The sequence below is a fragment of the Cherax quadricarinatus genome, unplaced genomic scaffold (genome assembly GCF_038502225.1).
Source record: "Cherax quadricarinatus isolate ZL_2023a unplaced genomic scaffold, ASM3850222v1 Contig255, whole genome shotgun sequence".
Taxonomy (NCBI): domain Eukaryota; kingdom Metazoa; phylum Arthropoda; class Malacostraca; order Decapoda; family Parastacidae; genus Cherax; species Cherax quadricarinatus.
This window is the reverse complement of record NW_027195281.1, coordinates 18,947-42,725: the sequence shown is the minus strand read 5'-3', so window position 1 is coordinate 42,725 and position 23,779 is coordinate 18,947. Positions and strand designations below refer to the sequence as shown.

At 41.5% G+C, this 23,779-nt stretch overlaps 1 protein-coding gene and 1 long non-coding RNA gene across 12 annotated transcripts in view; one reads left to right on the top strand and one right to left on the bottom strand.

Annotated features, from left to right (window-relative positions):
* beta-Spec (spectrin beta chain) overlaps positions 1-13,245 on the top strand; it is a 159,847-nt gene extending 146,602 nt beyond the window's left edge. For all 11 annotated transcript variants that reach the window (XR_011391131.1, XR_011391132.1, XR_011391124.1 and 8 more), the window contains one exon: positions 12,549-13,245. The gene's annotated coding sequence lies outside the window, so the exon portion shown is untranslated. The remainder of the gene's footprint in view (positions 1-12,548) is intronic.
* On the bottom strand, positions 494-22,535 carry LOC138851288 (uncharacterized). The gene is made up of 3 exons (XR_011391133.1): positions 22,301-22,535; positions 9,025-9,180; positions 494-982 (listed from the first exon to the last, which is right to left on the bottom strand). It is a non-coding gene; the product is annotated as an uncharacterized lncRNA (long non-coding RNA).
* Between the last annotated feature and the right edge of the window lie 1,244 nt (positions 22,536-23,779).

The window sequence follows — 23,779 nt, the reverse complement described above, 5'->3', positions numbered from 1 at the left end:
AAGGACTACCATCTTCTAGTTCAGAGGTAGTTTGAATTAACATGTTGCACATTTGTCGCATGGCAGCTATTGAATAAATGGAGTGGTTTTATTTGTTTGGATCTCCCTACCTAGAAAACTGATGATAAAAAAATGGAACAAAATGTATATACCTTCCTCCACATCAAAGAAGAGAGTATATACTCAAATAACTATAGGGATTACCAAAATACTAAATGGTGAAAGGGAGAAAATAGTAATGCTGCAGAGTAACAAAAAACTCGCTCATCAAATAATTCTTGACCCCAAACCCAGATGAAAACAGTCAAGAGAAACGTACACATTCATAGAGTTTACATACATAATGGGGCAATCTCAAAGAGACTGGGGAAAAGAAAAAGGATATTAACTAAAGCTCTATTTGGAAGTAAAATTCATTAAAAAAAAAATACCATGTACAGAAGTGGAAAGAAATTTGAGAAACTTATTCTAATAGTGTATGAGGCATCAGTGTGTGGAGAAGCTACATAATTTACTACCCAAAACCGAAACTAATAGAAATCTAATCTGTATGACCTTTGTGGGTCATACAGATTACATGCAATTAACCATTATTAAATGAACCCTTCAAGAGGGCTGTCTAGATACTAATGAAGGGCTCTTGGTCCAAGGAATTGGAGCTGCACTTACCTTGGATTGAACTACATTCTCTTTCCTTTCCCAGACACAGTATGACCCCTGTGGGTTTCATGTTTCCCTCATGAATATGACATAAAAGAATTTTTTTTTTACATAAAACCCCACAAGGTTAAGTTCTATAATTAGTGATGAGCCCATGATCCCAAGAACTGGAACTGACTTTCCCTTGGATTGAACCAGAGTGCCTTCCAGTCCTCCAGGTGTTGTGTGACCCTTACAGGTTAAGCACTCCCTTTCCCTAATGATTGTGATATTTTTTTTTAGATTTTTAACACTGGTCATCTCTCAACCAAGGTAGGGCAACCTGAAAAAGAAGAAACACTTTCACCATCACTCCATCACCATCTTGCCAGAGGCATGCTGAAATTACAGCTCAGATGCTCCTCCAAACTACAGTATCCTCACCCCACCTTTAGAGTGCAGGCACTGTACTTTCCACCTCCAGGACTAGTGTTCAGCTAACATGTCTTCCTCAATACCTTCATAAATGTTATCTTGCTTACACTCCAACAACATGTTATCATAAAAACCACTTGCTTCTACTTCTATGTAAGATATATACGCACATATGTTGGATATCCAAGCCCCTTACATACGAAACCTCCTTTACTCCCTCCCCCCAACCTTTCCTACAACAACCCCTACCCCTCTTTCCCTCCACTACAGATTTATGCACTCTCCAAATCATCCTATTTTGCTCCATCCTCTCAAAAAAAAAAAAAAAAACCTTCCTCAGTCCTCTGGTTAATAATAATAATAATTTACACAGTATGTGCATGAATGCATAATATACTAATTGACTATATCTTAAGTGCAACCATGAAAAAAACAAATAGTCATTGATAATAAATAAATGGGCAACCAAATTCCTCAATATAATACCTATTTACCCTGTTTCTTTTATGAAGTTACTTGTATAAAACCTCTTCAAGGGGGGCTCCTTGGCATGGTGAAGAGGCTCTTGGTCTGAGGAATTAGACCTATCGGTCTTCTTCCTCAGACCGAACCTAATTACCCCCCAATCTCCCCTCCCCTATCCCATCCTCCCCATTTTCCTTTCCTCCTCCTCCTCCCCACCCCTCCCTTTTGCCCTTCCTCTTTTTGTCCTTTGGGATTTCTCCCACAGGCGCGCTAGTTCCTAGGTAGGGGAAAGGATACTGGGGTCCATCCCATTCCGTTGAGGTTCTTAGCGGTGGCGTAGTTTGCCGTGGAATCTGGATCGCCTGGGGATGTCCCGATCCCTCTCCGGTATCCCGGAGTAGCTTTGGGTGTCTTTCGGGCGACGAGTGTATCTCTGGAAGCCACCTTTCGGATTCCGGGGGTGGTGGCCGAAGGAGGTATGCTTTGTGGCGGATATCCGGCCGCCCTCTCTTTTGTCCACCGAGGTAGCTCGGCAGATGTGAGGTTGCTATCCCGGATTGTTAGTTTACTAGCATGATGGGTAGGGTATGGCACGGGTTCCATGCTGCATCTGCGCTACTTGTGGTGCTGAGGTCCTCTTGGGCGCGGAGGGAGATTTCTGGCCCTTTCATTCCTCCTAGGAACTATCCCTCCCTGGTCCCCCCTTTTTTTATTCTTTTTTTTATTTTTATTTTCTTTTCTTCTTTCTTTTTTTTTCTTAAAAACAAAAAGAAAGAAGTAACCTAACCATGGCAGCCCTAGTCCATGAACCTGGTACCCCCGGGCCCCTTCTTGATACCGCACCCCGTTCTGACCCCGCCTCGTCTTTGGACCACTCTTCAGACATTCCTCATGCCTCTGTACCTATTGCCGGTGCTGTTTCCTCACCCGCTTCAGGTACTGAGGCCTTGACTGACTCCTTCGATTTATCGGACCTTCGCTCTCCTCTGACTATGCTTCCGGCCTCTCCCTCTACGGTGCGGCAATTTTCAAATCGCCGACCCATTCCACGTCGGACCAACTCTGGTCCCACGCCTAAATGCCAACGACAATTACCTGCTGATGATACTTCTCCACCTTCTCGTTCTTCTCAGAAACGATTGACACGTCCTTCACTACCTTTCCACGCTCAGTTTCAGACTGAACAATGGACTAAATTCTTCACTTTACGACCAACTTCCTCTACTGCCTATCTTTCTGACTATAGTATTGGCAAGGCACTCCTACGCCATGTTGGTAAAGATATTTCTTTTCATGCTCTTAAGAGCGGTACGCGCATCATTACCGTACAGAATGCTACCCAGGCTCATGAGTTCTCTCGTCTTTCCCATATCGATACTGTTCCTGTCACTCTTGAAAAACATCATTCCCTCAATTCTTGTAGTGGTACCGTCATTCTGCCCCATACCATAGTTCAACAAAATTTCCAGACATGTGGCACTGACATTCTTGAACAGCTGGAACTCCAAGATCTCCCAATCCTCAAGGTAGACACTTACGTTCTTCCTGCCCGTGGGCGGAGACGATACCCTAGCAATGTGGCCTGTTTAACTTTTGACAGCCGAGAACTCCCATCCTCAGTTTATATAGCAGGACATCGGTTACAAGTTCGAAAGGTGATCCCTACACCACAAACTTTGGGGGCCCAGTCCCTGGACCCATTACGTACCTCTGTAATCTGTAAATACCTTTGTAACTTGTCATGATTGTGACCAGACTTACCTGGAGTTCATTACCTTTGTAAATTGTGAGTTCATTACCTTTGTAAATTGTGAGTTCATTACCTTTGTAAATTGTGAGTTCATTACCTTTGTAAATTGTGAGTTCATTACCTCTGTAACTTGCTCAGCTATCAAAACTTTGGAGTCCAGTCCCTGGACCAATTATGTACCTCTGTAATCTTTTGACTACCACCCACAGGATGGGTATGGGGTGCATAATAAACATATTAAACTAACTAAACTACACCACAACAGTGTAGAAATTGCTGGCGATTTGGCCATCCAGCGAAATATTGCAGATCAATCGCCGAATGCCCAGTCTGTGGTGCCGATGACCATTCTAATACGTCTTGCAATCGATCTCCCTCTTGCCTTAACTGTCATGAGGCTCACCCTTCGTACTCTCGCCGTTGTCAAGTCTATTTAAACGAGCGGGAAATCCTTTACCTCAAAGAGACAGAAGGTCTCCCTTATGCCATGGCAGTTTCTCATCTCCGCCTCCAAGGGAGACTCCCACGTGTTTCTTATTCCCGTGTTTCAAAACGTCCCCCACTTCTGGTATCCCATCTTCTACACCCACCTCTGTGGTTACCTCTCCCATAGTCACTCCTGTATCTAATCCTTTTGCTGTCCTCAGCTCAGACGTCCCTACTTCAACGCCTCAGTCTAATCTCGCTTCTTCGAGTTCTCTCTCACAAGCCTCAGTATCGACGAGACCTCGTACGACACCTCCTCCCAATCGTCCCTCTACTTCTCAAAAGTCAAAAAAAGGTCCGTTAACACCTCCTACCCATCTTCCACCTCCTCATTTTACCCTCCCTGTCTCTGTCCCTGGTTCTTCCCCTCTCACTGGCTCAGTTACAAGTGTAGAGGTTCACCCTCCTCCTCGTACTGTACCTTCCTCCCCTGTTCCCTCCCAAGTTTCTTCCTCTTCTGCCACCTCCCAGGTTCCTGCCTCTTCTGTCCCCTGCCACGCTTCTCCAGTTCCCTCCACCCTTTCGCCCCCCCCTACCTTGGTACAGTCCAGTACATTTCCAATCTTTACTCATCCTCCCCCTACCATTCCCAATATTGTCTCCCATACGACATCTCTGAATTCCGAAACACTTGAAGCAATCTCTGAATATATTGCAGAGACCAAACCATCAATGGACACTGATCCACCTTCCGCTCTTTCTCTCTCCTCTGCTCCATCTGCGCAACTCCTTTCTTCACAGCGCACCGTTCCTTCGCTGCTTGAACGTTTTCCACTGCCTCCGCATGTGGACTTTTCTAACCCCTCTAGTCCGTAGGAACCCTTACCTGCGGATTTCAAGTATCTTTATCATTGCCAATCATGGCCTATTTACAGTGGAATATACGCGGCCTCAGGGGTAATCGGGGTGAGCTTCAGATGTTACTCTCCCAGTTTGCCCCTGTTGGTGTTTGCTTACAGGAACCAAAATTACACTCTGCTGTTATTTCTCACATCTCAGGCTATAATTTATTGTATTCTTCAGATCCTTTTCCTGATGGGACCTTTAATGAAAGTGCCCTTCTTCTACGCACTGATATTCCGTACCATCAGCTATTTGTTCATACTTCACTGCATTACACAGCAGCCCGTATCCACTTACATAGGTGGTATACGCTCTGTTCTTTATATCTCTCTCCTTCTCAGGCATTATCTATTCCGGATTTTGCCTTCCTTGTTTCGTCATTACCGCCACCAATTCTGTTACTTGGTGATTTTAATGCCCACCATTTCCTCTGGGGGGGGGGTCTCACTGTGATTCCCGTGGAATTCAGTTAGAGGCTTTTCTTGCCACCCACCCCCTCCATGTTTTAAATACAGGTACTCACACCCATTTTGATCCTCGGACTCATACTCTCTCTTGCATCGATCTCTCAGTCTGCTCTTCCTCCGCCGCATTAGACTTCACTTGGTCTGTTCTCCCGGACTTACATGACAGTGATCATTTCCCAATCATTTTTACTTCCCCTTCATATTCGCCACCTCTTCGCACCCCACGCTGGCAATTTAATCTGGCAAATTGGAACCTTTACTCACACCTAACTGTTTTTAAAGAGGTTCCTTCTTCGTCCTCCATCGATGAGCTTTTACACCTCTTCTCGTCCTCTGTTTTCACCGCAGCTTCTCATTCTATACCCCAAACTTCGGGCAGGCATTCTCAGAAATGCGTGCCTTGGTGGTCTCCTGCTTGTGCTCGTGCAGTACGTTTGAAACGCGCTGCATGGGGCAGGTACCGGTACAATAGAACCACAGAGCGACTCCTTGATTTTAAACAGAAGCGTGCGATCGCTCGCCGTGTCATCCGTGATGCTAAACGCACTTGCTGGCGAGATTATGTCTCCACCATCACCTCTGCTTCCTCTATGAGTGCAGTCTGGAAAAAAGTACGAAAACTGAGTGGTAAATATTCTCCTGACCCGGCTCCTGTTCTGCGGGTTGCCGGTGTTGATATAGCAAACCCACTAGATGTTGCCAATGAAATTGGCAATCATCTGGTCTGTATTTCTCAGGGACTCCATCTATGCCCCTCATTTCTTTCCTCAAAGTCTGCCAGAGAGTTAGCACCCTTGGACTTTTCTTCTCTCAGAGAAGAACAGTATAATGTGCCTTTTACACTTCAAGAACTGGAGGCAACACTCTCAGCTTGTCGATCATCGGCAGCTGGGCCCGACGACATTCATATTCGTATGCTACAACATTTACATCAGTCAGCCCTTGCAGTCCTATTACGCCTTTGCAATCTTATTTGGTCACAAGGAGTTCTTCCACAGCTGTGGAAATCCGCCATTGTTCTCCCTTTCCGCAAACCAGGCACTACGGGACATGAAACCTCCCACTATCGTCCCATTCCTCTTACCAGTGCAGTTTGCAAAGTAATGGAATGCCTAGTAAATAGACATTTAGTGTGGTATTTAGAGACACACAACAGTCTCTCCACTCGTCAATATGGCTTTCGTAAGGGACGTTCTACCATAGACCCCTTACTACGCTTGGATACGTATGTTCATAATGCCTTTGCGAATAACCACTCAGTTATTGCCATATTTTTTGACCTTGAGAAGGCATATGACACAACTTGGAGGTATAATATTTTAGCCCAAGCCCACTCCTTAGGCCTTCGAGGCAATGTACCATCCTTCCTTAAGAACTTTTTAACTGACAGGCATTTCCGTGTTCGGGTTAATAATGTGCTCTCCCCGGACTTTATCCAAGCTGAAGGTGTCCCCCAGGGATGTGTTCTGAGCACAACACTTTTTCTCCTTGCTATTAATGATTTGGCCTCTAGTCTTCCATCAAATATTTGGTCATCACTCTATGTTGATGACTTCGCTATTGCCTGTGCAGGCGCTGACTGTCACCTCATTACAGTTTCTCTCCAACATGCAGTCGACCGTGTTTCCAATTGGGCCACCACACGTGGGTTTAAATTTTCCAGCACTAAAACCCACCAAATCACTTTCACTAGACGCTCTGTCATCTCCGATCATCCTTTGTACCTCTATGGCTCCCGTATCCCTGAACGTGATACAGTCAAGTTTCTGGGCCTCCTCTTTGATCGTAGGTTATCCTGGAAACCTCACATTACCTCTCTGAAGGCAACTTGTCACAGCCGGCTGAACCTTCTTAAAACCCTTGCTCATCTTTCATGGGGAGCTGATCGTCGAACCCTCCTTCGCCTACATTCCACCCTTATTTTATCGAAACTTGATTATGGTGACTAGATCTATTCAGCGGCATCTCCTGCTACTCTCTCTAGCCTTAACCCCATTCATCACCAAGGATTACGTTTATGCCTTGGTGCTTTTCGCTCTTCCCCTGTCGAGAGCCTCTATGCAGAAGCGAACGTTCCATCCTTATCTGATCGCCGTGATGCCCATTGCCTGCACTACTATGTACACTCTCATGATCTCCGCAATCCTTCCATTTATAGAATAGTCACTGATATTAGTAGACATTCTTTATTTATTCGCCGCCCCTGTTTACTCCGTCCCTTCTCTCTTCGCCTTCATTCGCTCTTGTCTTCTCTTCAACTACCACCTTTCTATGTACATGTAGCATCTCACTTTTCCCTACCCCCCTGGGAAGTTCCAGCTGTTCGAGTCTGTTCTTTCTCCTTCCCTTGCTCGAAAGCCCAACTGTCTACGGTCGCTTCCCGCTCTTTTTCTTGACCACTTTCACTCTCATTCTCATGCCATTGCTGTGTACACAGATGGCTTTAAGTCTTCTGACGGCGTAGGATTCGCAGCAGTGTTTCCGGACAGCGTCGTACAAGGGCATTTACTATCTTCGGCTAGTATTTTTACTGTTGAATTATATGCCATCCTTACAGCACTTATCCGTATTGCATCTATGCCTGTGTCATCATTTGTGGTTGTCTCAGACTCCCTTAGTGCTTTACAGACTATACAAAAATTTGATACACCTCACCCATTAGTCCTCCGTATCCAACTTTGGCTACGACGCATCTTTACCAAGCATAAAGATATTGTTTTTTGTTGGGTCCCTGGTCATGTTGACGTACAGGGCAATGAACAGGCAGACACTGCTGCGCGGTCAGCAGTACATGACCTACCAGTTTCTTATAGAGGTATTCCATGTACGGACTATTTTGCTGCAATATCTTCCCACCTTCACACCCGTTGGCAACAACGTTGGTCTACTATGCTCGGCAACAAACTTCAATCTATTAAACCGAGTATAGGTTACTGGCCGTCTTCTTATCACCAGTGTCGAGGTTGGGAGACTACTCTCTCCCGTCTTCGCATTGGCCATACTCGTCTTACTCATGGATATCTCATGGAGAGGCGTCTTGCTCCTCTCTGTGAGAATTGCCAAGCTCCATTATCAGTCAGCCACATTCTGTTGGACTGCCCACTTTATCAACGAGCACGCAGAATTTACCTCTGTCGTCGTCTTCGCTCCGCTGCTCTCTCTTTACCTTCCCTTCTCGCTGATGGACCCACCTTTCATCCGGACTCTCTCATTGACTTTTTGACAACAACTGACTTACTTCACAAATTCTGATACCTTCAGCCCTTTCTACTTCAATCTCTTGCTACCCTCTACCCCCGTACTATCCCCTGCCCCGCTGTTTTCTGTAACCTGCTGATCATCCCCCCTCCCTTCTGCCATCCAATTCCCTTGCTTCCTTCCCTACCCTGCAGCGCTGTATAGCCCTTGTGGCTCAGCGCTTCTTTTTTTATTATAATAATAATAATAATACTTGTATAAACTAGAAGTATGACTCTATTATTACTAAACCCAGCATTTAGTAGAAAAGAACCATTTTTGTAAGAAATCATATCTGTTATAAAAATATCGGCAGGATCAACTGATTGCATAAAAAAAAATATATCCTAGGAGAGCATTTCAAAGAAGAAAATGAATAAAACTGAAAAAGAGCGAATATCAACAAAGAATTCCAGTGTGTTTGCAAAACTCGCACCATGAATAATAACTGCATAATACATAGGGACGAGACTGCACACCTTATGTCTATGGAAGAATGTCCAGCTGGTCTTAAAGAAAATGGGGAAAAAAAAAGCCTGTGAGCTTCCCTAATGTGCAAGTAAAATACATTCCAACAGAATCAAGGAGGTTTGTTTAGCCAAACCTGCAGCCCAACTCATCTTGTATAAACAGGTCTCAGAAAGACCAGTAGGCCTGCAGTATTCATACCTCCCAGTTCATTCATGCACCGATGTCACTAACCTGATTAAGCTCGTAAAAATTTGCTAGCTGCACATGCCTGAGTATTGACTTATGTTTTGCATGTTCTACAGGTAAGGTGTCTTGGTCAAGTTCCTCTCTGCAGTTGTCTTGTTTATTTCTTCCTCAACTTGTCAGCTTTGCACTGTTTATCATTATCTGTAATGGAAAATTTATAGGATTTAAAGGCAAAGAAAAAAGATATGTTAGAGAACAAATGAAAAATAGTGAACATTTTGTCAGCACTGAAAAAGGGGTGATAGGAAAGACCTTTAAACCTGGTTTACTGAAAAGTACTATTAAAAAATTGCTTTAAAAAAAGAAAGTGGATAAAACAACAAAAACCTGCTATCAAACAGTTCAATTTTTAATCAACAAAATCCCATGAATAAAATCACGCGATTTCATCCAGGGCTAATGCTAGCTATGCTAGACTACAGAAGCCAAGGATATTCCTTATCTTCCCCAGCTACTCTTACTATGCTCAATGCCAGTTATCATCAAGGATTACGTTTGTCTAGGGACTTTTCGCTCTTCACCAGTTGAGGGCTAGCATGCAGAAGCAAACCATCCCCTCTTCACAGAATCACCGCTATACCCATTGCCTTTAGTGGAAAGGTCTAGTCCCTAATGTGTACACTGCCAAAGCCACATACTGGAGTGAGAGATATGGGGGAAAATGTAAAATAAACCTAGTGAAAAAGCAGACACACTATGGGCACAAAAAGAGAGCGCTGTGTTCCTAGACTTTTAACATCTTAACCAGAAGACATTACAAATGCTGCCACAACAAAAGTAGAAGTCTTCAAGAGGAAACTTGACAAGTGCTGGATCAACCAGGCTATGATGGATATGTGGGCCTGCTTGATCAGGGAAGCACCAGACAAAGCTGGGCTGTAGAAGTAGACAAACTTGAAATCCATAAAGGGTCCAAGTACAATGTTCTGCATTTTATCTCCTTGACTTTCGTTATCCTTATATCTGTAGAATAATCACAGATGTAAAATAAATTAATCTAATCGTCGACCCAATTTGTTGCAGCCCTTCAGCATACCAATTTAACCACTAGTGACATCTCTTAATTTGCCTTGCCCCCTCCTTTATGTTCACCCTATGTCATCCTTATTCTTCCCAAGGAGGGAAGAAAGAGGAAGCTCCAGTGATTTGTTTGCTTCTTTTTCTGTCCGTACACAAAGTCTAACACATCTGCTTCAAACTGATGTTCACTCTTCCCTGAATCCCTTCATAAATCTTACTTTGCTCATGCTCCAACAGCATGTCAAGTCATTAAAGCCATTTGCCTCCACTCCTATCTGCTGTATGACCCTTGTAGGTTGTGCTTCATTTTTTTTTTTTTTATTATAATGATAATAATCCACTCCTATCTAACATACTCATGCGTGCTTGTTGGAAGTCTAAGCCCCTTGCACACAAAACCGCCTTTACCCACTTCCTCCAACCTTTCCTAGGATGACCCCTACCCTGCCTTCCTTCCACTACAGATTTATAAGCCCTCAAGTCACTAGTATTTTGTTCCCATCCTCTCTGTCTGAACCACCCCAAAACCTCTCCTCAGCCCTCTGGATAATACTTTTAGAAACCCTGCACCGCTTTCATATGGAGTAATTTTGGTGAGCTCTTGGCCATCATCTTTCTATCATTTTCGGGCAGGGGTAACTGTACTCGCATGCTCACGAATCAGACCCACACAAGACACACGGATACCATGAAGATACCCTACACCTCTCTACTAGGACTGCAAGGTGGCTTTAACAGTTAACCATATATTAATAGACTGTCCAATCAATCAGAGAGCATACATAATTCACATGAAATATTGACAATACCCTAACACACTCTTAACTGACCTCTTCACCAAAATTTCACTGTAATGTAGACTTATCTGGCCTTTTGACAGTAACAAACCTACTGCACCAACTTTAACTTAAATCTTGTTCCCATGCTAGCCCCCATTACCACTGACACACCCTCTCACCGACCACTTCTCACAGTGCTGTATGACCCATACAGGTTTAGCAAATATTTTTAAAAATACAGTAATACCTGGAGTACACCTGGAAAGGGTTTCAAGGATCAACGCCCCTGCGACCTGGTCTGTGACCAGGCCTGTGACCTGGTCTGTGACCAGGCCTCTCAGTGGATCAGGGCCTGATCAAAAATAAGACTATAAATAAAATATAAGCCAATGGTGTTACAAATCTAACAAATATTCAAGGAAAAGAAAGCAGATGGCATTATCAAAAAACTTTTGATATACTGCCCCATGAAAGACTAATCTTAAAAAATAAAAACATGATAATGTTTCTAATTTATATAAATAATGACTTGCTATATACTTTATTATAAAGTTGCTGTATAATCCTCCGGGTTTAGCGCTTCCCCTTGATTATAATAATAATAATAATTTATTATAAAGTTGCACTGAGGGTCATTAAAAAGGATGCACAAAATGAAGCCTTTTTTTTTTTAAGTGTTTTAATTTACTAGCTAAGAATTCCTAACCTTCCTAAGCACATTATCAAAAAGCCCAGCCCTATCTAAGGTATACTGCCATCAATACTCTGACATGCTTATTTTATTTACTCCTCAGGGGAGGGTTTTAGATGGTGAGGGGCTCTTGATCCAAAGAATTGAACTTGTCCTTTCCTTCTCTTATTTGATCCTGATAGCCTCTCATTTTCTAGTCACAGTATGATGCTTAAGGGTTAAGAGCATTCCCCTAATATACAGAAGAGCCCTGCTTATACAGCAGGTTAGGTTCTGGGCTATTGCTGTAAAGCAAAAATTGCTGTAATGTGAAACAGCCATTTTTCACTTTCAAATGTTTACACTAACATTTATTAATCCGTAAACGGTCCAAACGTATATATACGTTCACTACTGTACTGCCCCAACTTTTCTGAGAAAAAAACATTGCTATTTTTTAATAGGAAAAAAGAGCATATGGTACCCAGGCATCCCCAATTATTTTAATATGGCGCACAGTGAGTGCTCACACCCATTCTCTCATGTCTAGGCGACTCAGGCTTATCGTAGCAATGTAAAATGTATGACACATAAAACGTATATATACGTTTGGGGCACAAGCGGTAAAAACACATATATACGTTTGGACCGTTTACGGGTTAAGTGAACACTAGAGATAGGCCTAAAAAAATGCATGTACAGTACACACATTGCTTACCATAAAATATTTTCATCCTTAGCTTATAGTTAGTGGTGAATATATTTAATGAGGAAGTCTGAATAAATGAAGAACGGGTATAACTGAAAACCGCTGCATTAGCGAAATACCATAAAGTGGAGCCGGTCTGTAATAATAATTACATTACAATGTACCAAAGAACACTGACACATGAGAGTTAAGTTATTAGACAAATTTGGCAGGCAAGTGGAGGTGGCCATGTCATACAATCTTTCTTAAAACCATTTATCTACTGAATGTGAAAACTTTTTCAAAATTCTGAAAGATATTAGTAACTCATGCCCTTTCTCATTTATTCCAGGCCGGGAACTGATCTTCCTGCTGCTCCTGGTTATCGGTAGGAAGTGGCTAGTGGAATGAAGGTCTCGTATATACAATGAAGTATACTCCAGGTATACTCCAGGTATACTTCAGGTATACCTACTCCAACTGGGGGCATAAATTTCCTGGCTGCCTCCCATCACTTTTTTTTTGATACTCATATTAGGTTGTATTATTTTAGAAATTAACTTGATCAGCATGATGCAGCAAGGTAGAAAATAATTTTCTATAAAGCATAAAATACAATATTCTGTAATATAAGGAAATATGTACAGGTTATATTAAAGAACAAAGTTTATATATTAAAATTCCTGCAAAAGTTTGACTGCTTGAGAGTACAGTTTATATATTTAACAGATAAACATGTTGAGGTTAATTTCTTAATTACTTTCTACATTCATACCACACTAATTTAATATTTTCTACTAAATATGCTAGTTTATACTGTATTTTTAAATATTTAGTAGTTTTCAATGACTTTAAATTGTACTTCACACAAAGTATATTCAAATTTACAATGTCTGCCCTGAGTGACTGGAGGTTTGCTATTAATTCATCATCACTTTCTTAGCTTTTCATAATTCTCTTATTTACTTATCCTAATTACTTTTTGAGGGAGAGGACAAGTACGGTATTCATGTAGTGTATTCTTCCCAAAAATAAATTTATGACCATCACTTGTATTAATACCTGATCAACAATTTTTGCAGTACAGCATTTAAAATTATTATTTAACACCATTCTGAAGATACTGCATGTGTGTTAGATAGGAGTGAATGGAGACGAATGGTATTTGGGACCTGACGAGCTGTTGGAGTGTGAGCAGGGTAATATTTAGTGAAGGGATTCAGGGAAACCGGAAACTGGAAATGGGAAGTACAATGCCTGCACTCTAAAGGAGGGGTTTTGGGATATCAGCAGTTTGGAGGGATATGTTGTGGATCTTTATACGTATATGCTTCTAAACTGTTGTGTTCTGAGCACCTCTGCAAAAGCAGTGATTATGTGTGAGTGAGGTGAAAGTGTTGAATGATGATGAAAGTATTTTCTTTTTGGGGATTTTCTTTCTTTTTGGGTCACCCTGCCTCGGTGGGAAACGGCCGACTTGTTGAAAAAAAAAATATATATATATATATAATAATATATATATATATATATATATATATATGAAAAAAAAATTATATATATATATATATATATATATATATATATATATATATATATATATATATATATATATATATATATATATATATATATATATATATATATACTCCATGGGGAAGTGGAACAGAATTCTTCCTCTGTAAGCCATGCGTGTCGTAAGAGGCGACTAAAATGCCGGGAGCAAGGGGCTAGTAACCCCTTCTCCTATATATATTACTAAATTTAAAAGGAGAAACTTTAGTTTTTTCTTTTGGGCCACCCCACCTCGGTGGGATACGGCTGGTATGTTGAAAGAAAGATATATATATATGTATGTATGTATGTATATACTGTAGCATTACAGTTAGGGCATGTGAGCCATTGTCCATGGCATGGGTGACTAGAGGTTTTATATAGGATGAGCTGAGGAGCAGCATCCTGGTTGGAAGAGAAGGTTAGAGGACTTATCTTGAAGTAGAGTACCCCCTGAAGGAAGGTTACATGAAGCCACTGAGGGGCATTTGATCCAAGGAATTGGACCTATGTTTCCCTTCCTTGGACTAAACCTGAATGCCTCTCATTCCAGGCTCTGTATGATCCCCACAGGTTTCGTGCTTCCCTATGAATGTAATGATAATTGAAGTGGTAGTATTATTACTGCTATAAATTTTTGGGATGCCAGTCTCTCTGCCTCCCTTCAGCACTGCTCTTGTCCACTGTTTGTTTAACATAAGATTTCCACTATAACTTTGTTTTTAGATAAAATGTTTACAAATTATCTTTAAGTTATAGAAATGATGCCTTTATTATTATTACTATAATCAAAACTAAGCACTTAACCCAATGCCCCTAATAAAATGCAGATCAAAGTTAAATTTTGGGGCCAAAATCATATTTACTAACAATATTCTTTGACCAAGGGCCAATTATTGGTCTCCTTGCTCTCCCAGTCTAGATAAATAAAACTGACTTGTTAGTTTTGGCTTGAGACAATCAATCTTAATTGTTTTTAAAACACCACAAAAAACTATTATGTATCCAATAAAAATTTTCTCTTAATAATTCATCATCTACATTCTGAGAGCATTCTTATATTACTGACAGAATTCCTATAATACTGACAGCATTCCTATAATACTGAAGGCATTTCTGTATTACTGACAGAATTCCTTTATTATTGAGAGCATTTCTATATTACTAACAGCATTCCTATATTAGTGAAAGCATTCCTATATTGCTGAAAGCATTCCTATATTGATCCATAGGTGAAGACAGCTCTATTGCTTTAGCTCATGAGTCCTGGAAGAGCACATGGTAACATATGCATGAGCACCTCCAACGTGTACAATAATGTAGCAGCGTGTGGTGGGCTCTCATTCACTGTATTTGCACTTATGACAGAATTCCTCTATTACTGAGAGCATTCCTATAACACTGACAACATTCCTACAATACTGACAACATTCCTACAATACTGACAACATTCCTAATACTGTCAGCATTCCTGTAATAATGACAGGACAGTATTCCTATAATACTGTCAGCATTCCTGTAATACCGAGAGTATTCTTATACATGTAATACTCTCAGCATTGCAGTAATAATAGCAGTATCCCTATAATACTGACAGCAATCCTATAATATTGACAGGATTCCTAAAATTCTGACAGTATTCCTTTAATACTGACAGTATTCCTATAATGCTGACAATACAGTGGACCCCCGGTTAACGATATTTCTTCACTCCAGAAGTATGTTCAGGTGCCAGTACTGACCGAATTTGTTCCCATAAGAAATATTGTGAAGTAGATTAGTCCATTTCAGACCCCCAAACATACACGTACAAACGCACTTACATAAATACACTTACATAATTGGTCGCATTTGGAGGTGATCATTAAGCGGGGGTCCACTGTATTTCTATAATGCTGACAGTACTCCTATAATGCTGACTATTCCTACAATACTCAGGTACATTTAATATCAGAACAAAGAGCTATCATATATTTGTAAAATTAATATATACTGCACAACTTATTGTTTCTACTTTTGTAAGTTTCCTACATGCTAATGCGATAGTGAAACATCCAGGGACATCAGTCAACTGCCCTTCCCACCTTCAATAGCTCACACTCCAATAGCATGTCCATTAACCCTTTCAGGGTCCGTCCCGTAGATCTACGGCTTTACGTTCAGGGTCCAAACCGTAGATCTACGCCATGAGCTCAGCTCACTCTGATAAACTGTGAGTGGTACATTTGGGCCTAGATATGAGAGAATACATCTATGTGGTATGTGTGCACCACATAAAACAGATCCTGCAGCACACTGTGCATAATGAGAGAAAAAAAATGAAATCATGATTTTTCGATTAAAACAGCAACTTTGCAGTGTTTTTTCGTATGTTTTTTATAGTTGTATTTGCGATTTCTTGGTCTCATTTGATAGAATGGAAGACATATTACAGAAATAGAGATGATTTTGATTGGTTTTAGCATTGGAAATGGCTTGAAACTGAGCTCAAAGTAGCGGAAATGTTAAATTTTTGCCGATATTCAAGAGTAAACAAACGACCTCACACGTCTAATACACGTCAGCTGGTGGGTCTAATATACATTCACAAATATGGTGATGATATTTATACAATTATTACAGTATTGCATAACAGTAAATCTTCTATTTTTTGGTGTGAATAAAAATTCATTATGTGAATAAAAAATCAAAATGGAATTTATTTGTAAAGCCTCAAAACATAACTAATGAACAGAGGAAATGTTAGTTTAGTGCCAGGAATGCCTACATTGTTCATTCTGGACCCTATTTTGAAATTGGAATATTTTGAACTTTGTGTTAAATTGGCCAAATTAACAATTTCCGATCACTTTATTTTGTAGTTGAAACAGTTGACTTGGCGATTTCTTGTGCTCAATCGATAGAATAGAAGTAATACTAGTGAAATAGCTAAGAATTTGGTTGATTGGAATAATGTAATTGGCCTAAAATGGGAGTCAAAGTCGGCAAAATCGCCGATTCGTAAACATCGCTGACACATCAAAATTCGCGAGAGCATAATTTCATCAATTTTCCACCAATTTTCGTACTTTTTGTTTTATTACCTTCACAAAAAGATTCTCTACGATTTCATAAGAAAAAATAACAAATTTTTTTTTTAAATATCTTGGACACTGGTGCGTGACTCCAGATTTGGGCCTTGGACCCTGAAAGGGTTAAAAAACACCTGTCTCCATTCTTTGCTATCCATCACTTGCACAAGCCTGCTGGATGCTCTACCTCTAACACTCAAAGCCTTCTTTACCCCAACCAACCATTTCTGGGATGACCCCTAACCCTCCTACCTTCTTCCCTAGATTTACACACCCTTTTCCTCTTCTCTAGATGCCCAGATTACTACAGCCCCTTTTCAGCCCTCTGAATTTTATCCTTGGTGGTCTCTCACCATCTTAATTTCTATGCTCTAAATTCTCAGCCTAACATTCACACAACATACTGCTCTGAAATGTGACATCTATACTGCTTCTATCCTCCTCCTGGCTACAATGTTCAAAACCCATGCCTCACACCCATATACAAGTGTTGGTACCATTACTGTGGTACTTTCACATTATTTGCCTCCAGGTAAACTCCACCTATGTTTTTTTTTCCTCATCAGTTTTATAGTTTAGCTTGTCTTTCATAAACCCATTTGCTGACATGTCCATTCCCAAATATCTAGATACAGCCACATTCTCAATACACCCTCACTCTTATCTGATAGTCTTTCATTGCTTAGCTTGGTCTTTTTCTATGCTCACTTTTAATTTTCTTCTACATATCCTCTCAAATTCATTTACCAAGCTTTGCACTCATCTTCAGAGTCTTCCTAAAGAATGTGTTAACGGAAAAAACAACAACAACGACAACTCTCACTTTGTCTCGTATCCAACATCTTTTCAATCCCACATTCTCCGTTACACTAGCATTCACTTTTACAACACCAGCAATAAATTGCTAAACAACTATTTGACATCATACATCCCTGTCTAAGTCCAACTTTCCCTGGAAAATAATAATCCTTTCCCTTCAACAGACTCATAACTGGCCTCACTAGGGACATAAATGCTCTCTACAGCTTTTAGCAACCTACCACACATTTGCAACATCTACCACACTACTCCCCTGTGTATTCATAAATATAGGTCCAAGCTCATATGGCTAAGGGTGTTGACATCATTAGAGAAGTGTAATGGGTGGGCTAGTGTGTCAGAGAGGAAAGCTGAAGTTGGTGCAGTAAGTTGGTTTCAGTTAAGAGGTGTTAAGAGGCTTGAGAGTTCTTACAAAGGGGCACTGGGCATCTCTCCATGAGGCGACCACATGCAATTCTCAAGCACCTGATCACATCCTTAAATTTGGGGGAAAGCATTAAACCCAAAGGGCTCATGCAGCACTTGGGGACTGGAAGGAAGTCAGGCTTGATCCAAGGAAGAGGATAAATCCAATTCAATAGATCAAATGCCACACGCCAGCATCAAGGAACCTTCCTGGAAGGGAGTAGACACAGTAGTTTACCTGAAGTATACCTGGACAGGGTTTCAGGGGTCAACGCCCCCACGGCCTGGTCTGTGACCAGTACTGTTTCCCTATCCTGTGACAGGAGGTTACCATAGAAACGTAACTGTTGTTAAACACAATTTTTAGGTCATTAACTTGGACAACATTGTCTCCATCAGTCTCAAATGCACCAAGGCAATACTCGAAAATAGTCAAAAGGACAGCTTCCCATGGAAGACTGGAAGATCCTGCACTGTGACTCACACAAAGGAGCCTGAAAGGTCATCACTGCCCTGACTGCCAGAATGTCTACAGACCCAGTAAAAATATGACCTCTCTGCACGTTCAGAAGATTCAAAATGGGTAGTCCTGAATGTGAAGGAGAGCAGGATGTGGGTAATCAAGCCAAAGCTAAGGGAAATAAATTGCTGTGCAAAGTACAATGTACAGAAGCCAAACCTTACATCACTACTGCCTCGTTTCACTCCACCCTTGTGCCTCTACCATTACTCCCCCTACCTACTACTACTTCCACTACAACCATTACCTCTACCACTACTATTTCCATTTCTTTTCTCCTCTTTTTGTCCCGTCTTTACCTGGAGTGTCCTCCTCTCCCATATATACTGGCTCCCTGACCTTCATGTGTTACTGTGACTTGTAAATGGTCCAGGTCAGACCGAAACGTTGACACAGTTTTTCTCCTATGTGCGGGTTATTTGTGTATTGTTGCAGTCACAGTAGCTTAGGGACTTTAAGGTATACAGTGGACCCCCGCATAACGATCACCTCCGAATGCGACCAATTATGTAAGTGTATTTATGTAAGTGTGTTTGTACGTGTATGTTTGGGGGTCTGAAATGGACTAATCTACTTCACAATATTCCTTATAGGAACAAATTCGGTCAGTACTGGCACCTGAACATAATTTTGGAGTGAAAAAATATCGTTAACCGGGGGTCCACTGTATATCCTCTCTTTAAGGAGGATGTCTTAACATCAGCAAAAGGTTCTTGATTAAAGGAACTGGGGCTATTTCTTCCTTCCTTGGATCAAACCCAATTGCCTTCTAACCCAAGCTCTGTATGACACTTATGGGTTTAGCACTCCATGAATATACAATAAAAGAAATAAACTGATATTTCTACAGGTCATAAGATCATGGAAGCAAGTAAGACAACCAACACACTGGGTATCTTGGCAATCGTGCAGACTGCAAGATTGCAGTGAAGTTATATTGAATCTTGCATATAGACTTTTGAAGATGGGTGACAATTTCCCAGAATAATGCAATGTCTGTTGATGAATACTATGAAGTCCAGAAAGAGCCAATGCTTGAATATATTGTGGAAACAAGTTTTTCTTGTTGACCTTAACAGTATTATAACATCACAGAGCGCTAAACCCGTACAGATTATACAGAGCGTGTGGGCTTAATTCTGGGAACTGGAGCACAGATCCAAGGGTGATGGACAGATTACATCGTCTTCAAGTCTCTACTTCCTCTACAATTTCTTCTGTACTCGACTGAAGGAACCTACTGTGTAGGCGAAGCATTTCGGAATCCCCTTTGACCCATGCATGTCAGGAGAACTGATAGGGAAAAGTATAGTAAAGAAAGGAATGCTAGACTGAAATTTCTCTACAGACAAGCACAGTGTCTAACTACTGAGGCTCTTATGGTACTCTGCCTTGACAAAAAAATAAAAATAAAGATTGACTGCAAATAACCCAGAACATTATTTTATTTTGTTATTATTATCACACTGGCCGATTCCCACCAAGGCAGGGTGGCCCGAAAAAGAAAAACTTTCACCATCATTCACTCCATCACTGTCTTGCAAGAAGGGTGCTTTACACTACAGTTTTTAAACTGCAACATTAACACCCCTCCTTCAGAGTGCAGGCACTGTACTTCCCATCTCCAGGACTCAAGTCCGGCCTGCCGGTTTCTCTGAATCCCCTCATAAATGTTACTTTGCTCACACTCCAACAGCACGTCAAGTATTAAAAGCCATTTGTCTCCATTCACTCCTATCATACACGCTCACACATGCCTGCTGGAAGTCCAAGCCCCTCGCACACAAAACCTCCTTTACCCCCTCCCTCCAACCTTTCCTAGGCCGACCCCTACCCCGCCTTCCTTCCACTACAGACTGATACACTCTTGAAGTCACTCTGTTTCGCTCCATTCTCTCTACATGTCCGAACCACCTCAATAACCCTTCCTCAGCCCTCTGGACAACAGTTTTGGTAATCCCGCACCTCCTCCTAACTTCCAAACTACGAATTCTCTGCATTATATTCACACCACACATTGCCCTCAGACATGATATCTCCACTGCCTCCAGCCTTCTCCTCGTTGCAACATTCATCACCCATGCTTCACACCCATATAAGAGCATTGGTAAAACTATACTCTCATACATTCCCCTCTTTGCCTCCAAGGTCAAAGTTCTTTGTCTCCACAGACTCCTAAGTGCACCGCTCACCCTTTTCCCCTCATCAATTCTATGATTCACCTCAGCTTTCATAGACCCATCCGCTGACACATCCACTCCCAAATATCCGAATACATTCACCTCCTCCATACTCTCCCTCCAATCTGATATCCAATCTTTCATCACTTAATCTTTTTGTTATCCTCATAACCTTACTCTTTCCTGTATTCACTTTTAATTTTCTTCTTTTGCACACCCTACCAAATTCATCCACCAATCTCTGCAGCTTCTCTTCAGAATCTCCCAAGAGCACAGTGTCATCAGCAAAGAGCAACTGTGACAACTCTCACTTTATGTGTGATTCTTTATCTTTTAACTCCACACCTCTTGCCAAGGTCCTCGCATTTACTTCTCTTACAACCCCATCTATATTATTATAATAAAAAAGAAGCGCTAAACCACAAGGGCTATACAGCGTTGCAAGCATCACCCAAAACAGAATGGTATAATTCATCCTGGACTGGGGTCCAAGAAAACATGTAGGCCAGGATGAATTACAATAACTGGATATGCTGAATATTGAAGACAGTAAAACAACTGAAGTTAAATCATGTTTATAAAATTGCTCACAGTGTCCAGAACTTTTTGCTGCCAATTTTGTCAAGGTCGGGAACCAAAGCAATCATAGTACCAGGGAGAGAGAGCACAACTTTGTAGTAGCCACAGTCAGTGGCCAGGCTTCAAACACCTTTATTGTACAGCAATACCCCTCAGGGAAGGTTCCTTGATGTTGGTGAGGGGCTCTTGATTTAGGTAATTGGATCTGTGCTCCAGTTCCCCGAATGAAGCCTGAATGCCTTCCACATCCCCCCCCAGGCGCTGTATAATCCTACGGGTTTAGCGCTTCCCCTTGATTATAATAATAATAATAATGTACAGCAATAAAGGAATGGAACAGACTGCCTGCACATGTCAAAGCCAGTCACAGCATGAACCAGTTCAAGAGTGACAAAAGGTACCTAATGAATGTAGCGACATTATTATTATTATAATCAAGGGGGAAGCGCTAAACCCATAGGATTATACAGCGCCCAGGGGGGGGATGTGGAAGACATTCAGGCTTAATTCGGGGAACTGGAGCCCAGATCCAATTCCCTAAATCAAGAGCCCCTCACCAACATCAAGGAACCTTCCATGAGGGGTAATGTAGCGTACCTCCAGGTAAACTCCAGGTAGACAAAGGGAGGAGAATGATTGTCTATTTTTGTAGCTAACACATGTAAATATATTATTATTATTATAATCAAGGGGGAAGCGCTAAACCCGGAGGATTATACAGCGCCTGGGGGGGGGATGTGGAAGGCATTCAGACTTAATTCGGGGAACTGGAGCACACATGTAAATATAAATAACTCATTTTGGCATATTCCTTGTACACCTCCTTTATAGTATATCTCCTTTATAGTATAATTAAGGTATTAAAAGGACTCCTATGGAAATAAGTGGAAACAAGTCACTTTGACTTTCCTTGGGTTACCTCAGGTTCTCTACATATGCTGCTGTGTATGATAATATATATAAGTGTATTTGTATATACCTGAATAAACTTAAGATACGTAACTATGTCAGGTGTTAAGATACACGAGTGTTGGTTACTGACACACGAGAACATCCTCTCCATCACTTCAGAGTGCAGGCACTCTGCTGCCAACCTCCACCTCTCTTGTTAAACCTTGTTACTGCACGACTCAATATGCATAACTGGAAAAATATGCTGTTCAAGAGAGGAAAGGCATGAACTCAACGTGGTGTGCAGCGTCACTCGACGCTGTGTTACCTCCCAGGCTATGAACTTATAAATTACTTTATAACCAAACTCTTTGTAAAACACCTTACCTGTGGTTCAAACTCATTTATTACCTATTGTTAATACTGTTAATTAATACTGCAGTGAATAACAACCCTCAGAATACTAACCTAATATATTAAAATAAATTATCACAATTTATTTCATCTAAATATTCTAGTGTAATCATATTGGAACCTCTGATCCATAGATCACTAAGCATGAAGCCTTAATAATAATAATAATAATAATAATAATAATAATAATAATAATAATAATAATAATAATAATAATAATAATAATAATAATAATAATAATAATAATATCTTTATTTCTACAAGTACATGTACAAGGTACATAAACCATAGCTGACATCAGTGACACTATTATATAGAAATTCGGGGATCAACGCCCCCCGCGGCCCGGTCTGTGACTAGGTCTCATGATACATCAGGGCCTCATCAACCAGGCTGTTACTGTTGGCCGCACGCAACCCGACTTACGAACCATAGCCCGGCTGGTCAGGTACTGACTTAAGGTGACTGTCCAGCGTCTTCATGAAGACAGCCAGGGGTCTTACCTGGAGTTTACCTGGAGAGAGTTCCGCGGGTCAACGCCCCCGCGGCCCGGTCTGTGACCAGGCCTCCTGGTGGATCAGAGCCTGATCAACCAGGCTGTTGCTGCTGGCTGCACGCAAACCAACGTATGAGCCACAGCCCGGCTGGTCAGGAACCGACTTTAGGTGCTTGTCCAGTGCCAGCTTGAAGACTGCCAGGGGTCTGTTGGTAATCCCCCTTATGTATGCTGGGAGGCAGTTGAACAATCTCGGGCCCCTGACACTTATTGTATGGTCTCTTAACGTGCTAGTGACACCCCTGCTTTTCATTGGGGGGATGTTGCATCGTCTGCCAAGTCTTTTGCTTTCGTAGTGAGTGATTTTCGTGTGCAAGTTCGGTACTAGTACCTCTAGGATTTTCCAGGTGTATATAATCATGTATCTCTCCCGCCTGCGTTCCAGGGAATACAGGTTCAGGAACCTCAAGCGCTTCCAGTAATTGAGGTGTTTTGTCTCCGTTATGCGCGCCGTGAAGGTTCTCTGTACATTTTCTAGGTCAGCAATTTCACCTGCCTTGAAAGGTGCTGTTAGTGTGCAGCACCCCTCAAGGAAGGTTCCTTGATGTTGGTGAGGGGCTCTTGATTTAGGGAATTAGATCTGTGCTCCAGTTCCCC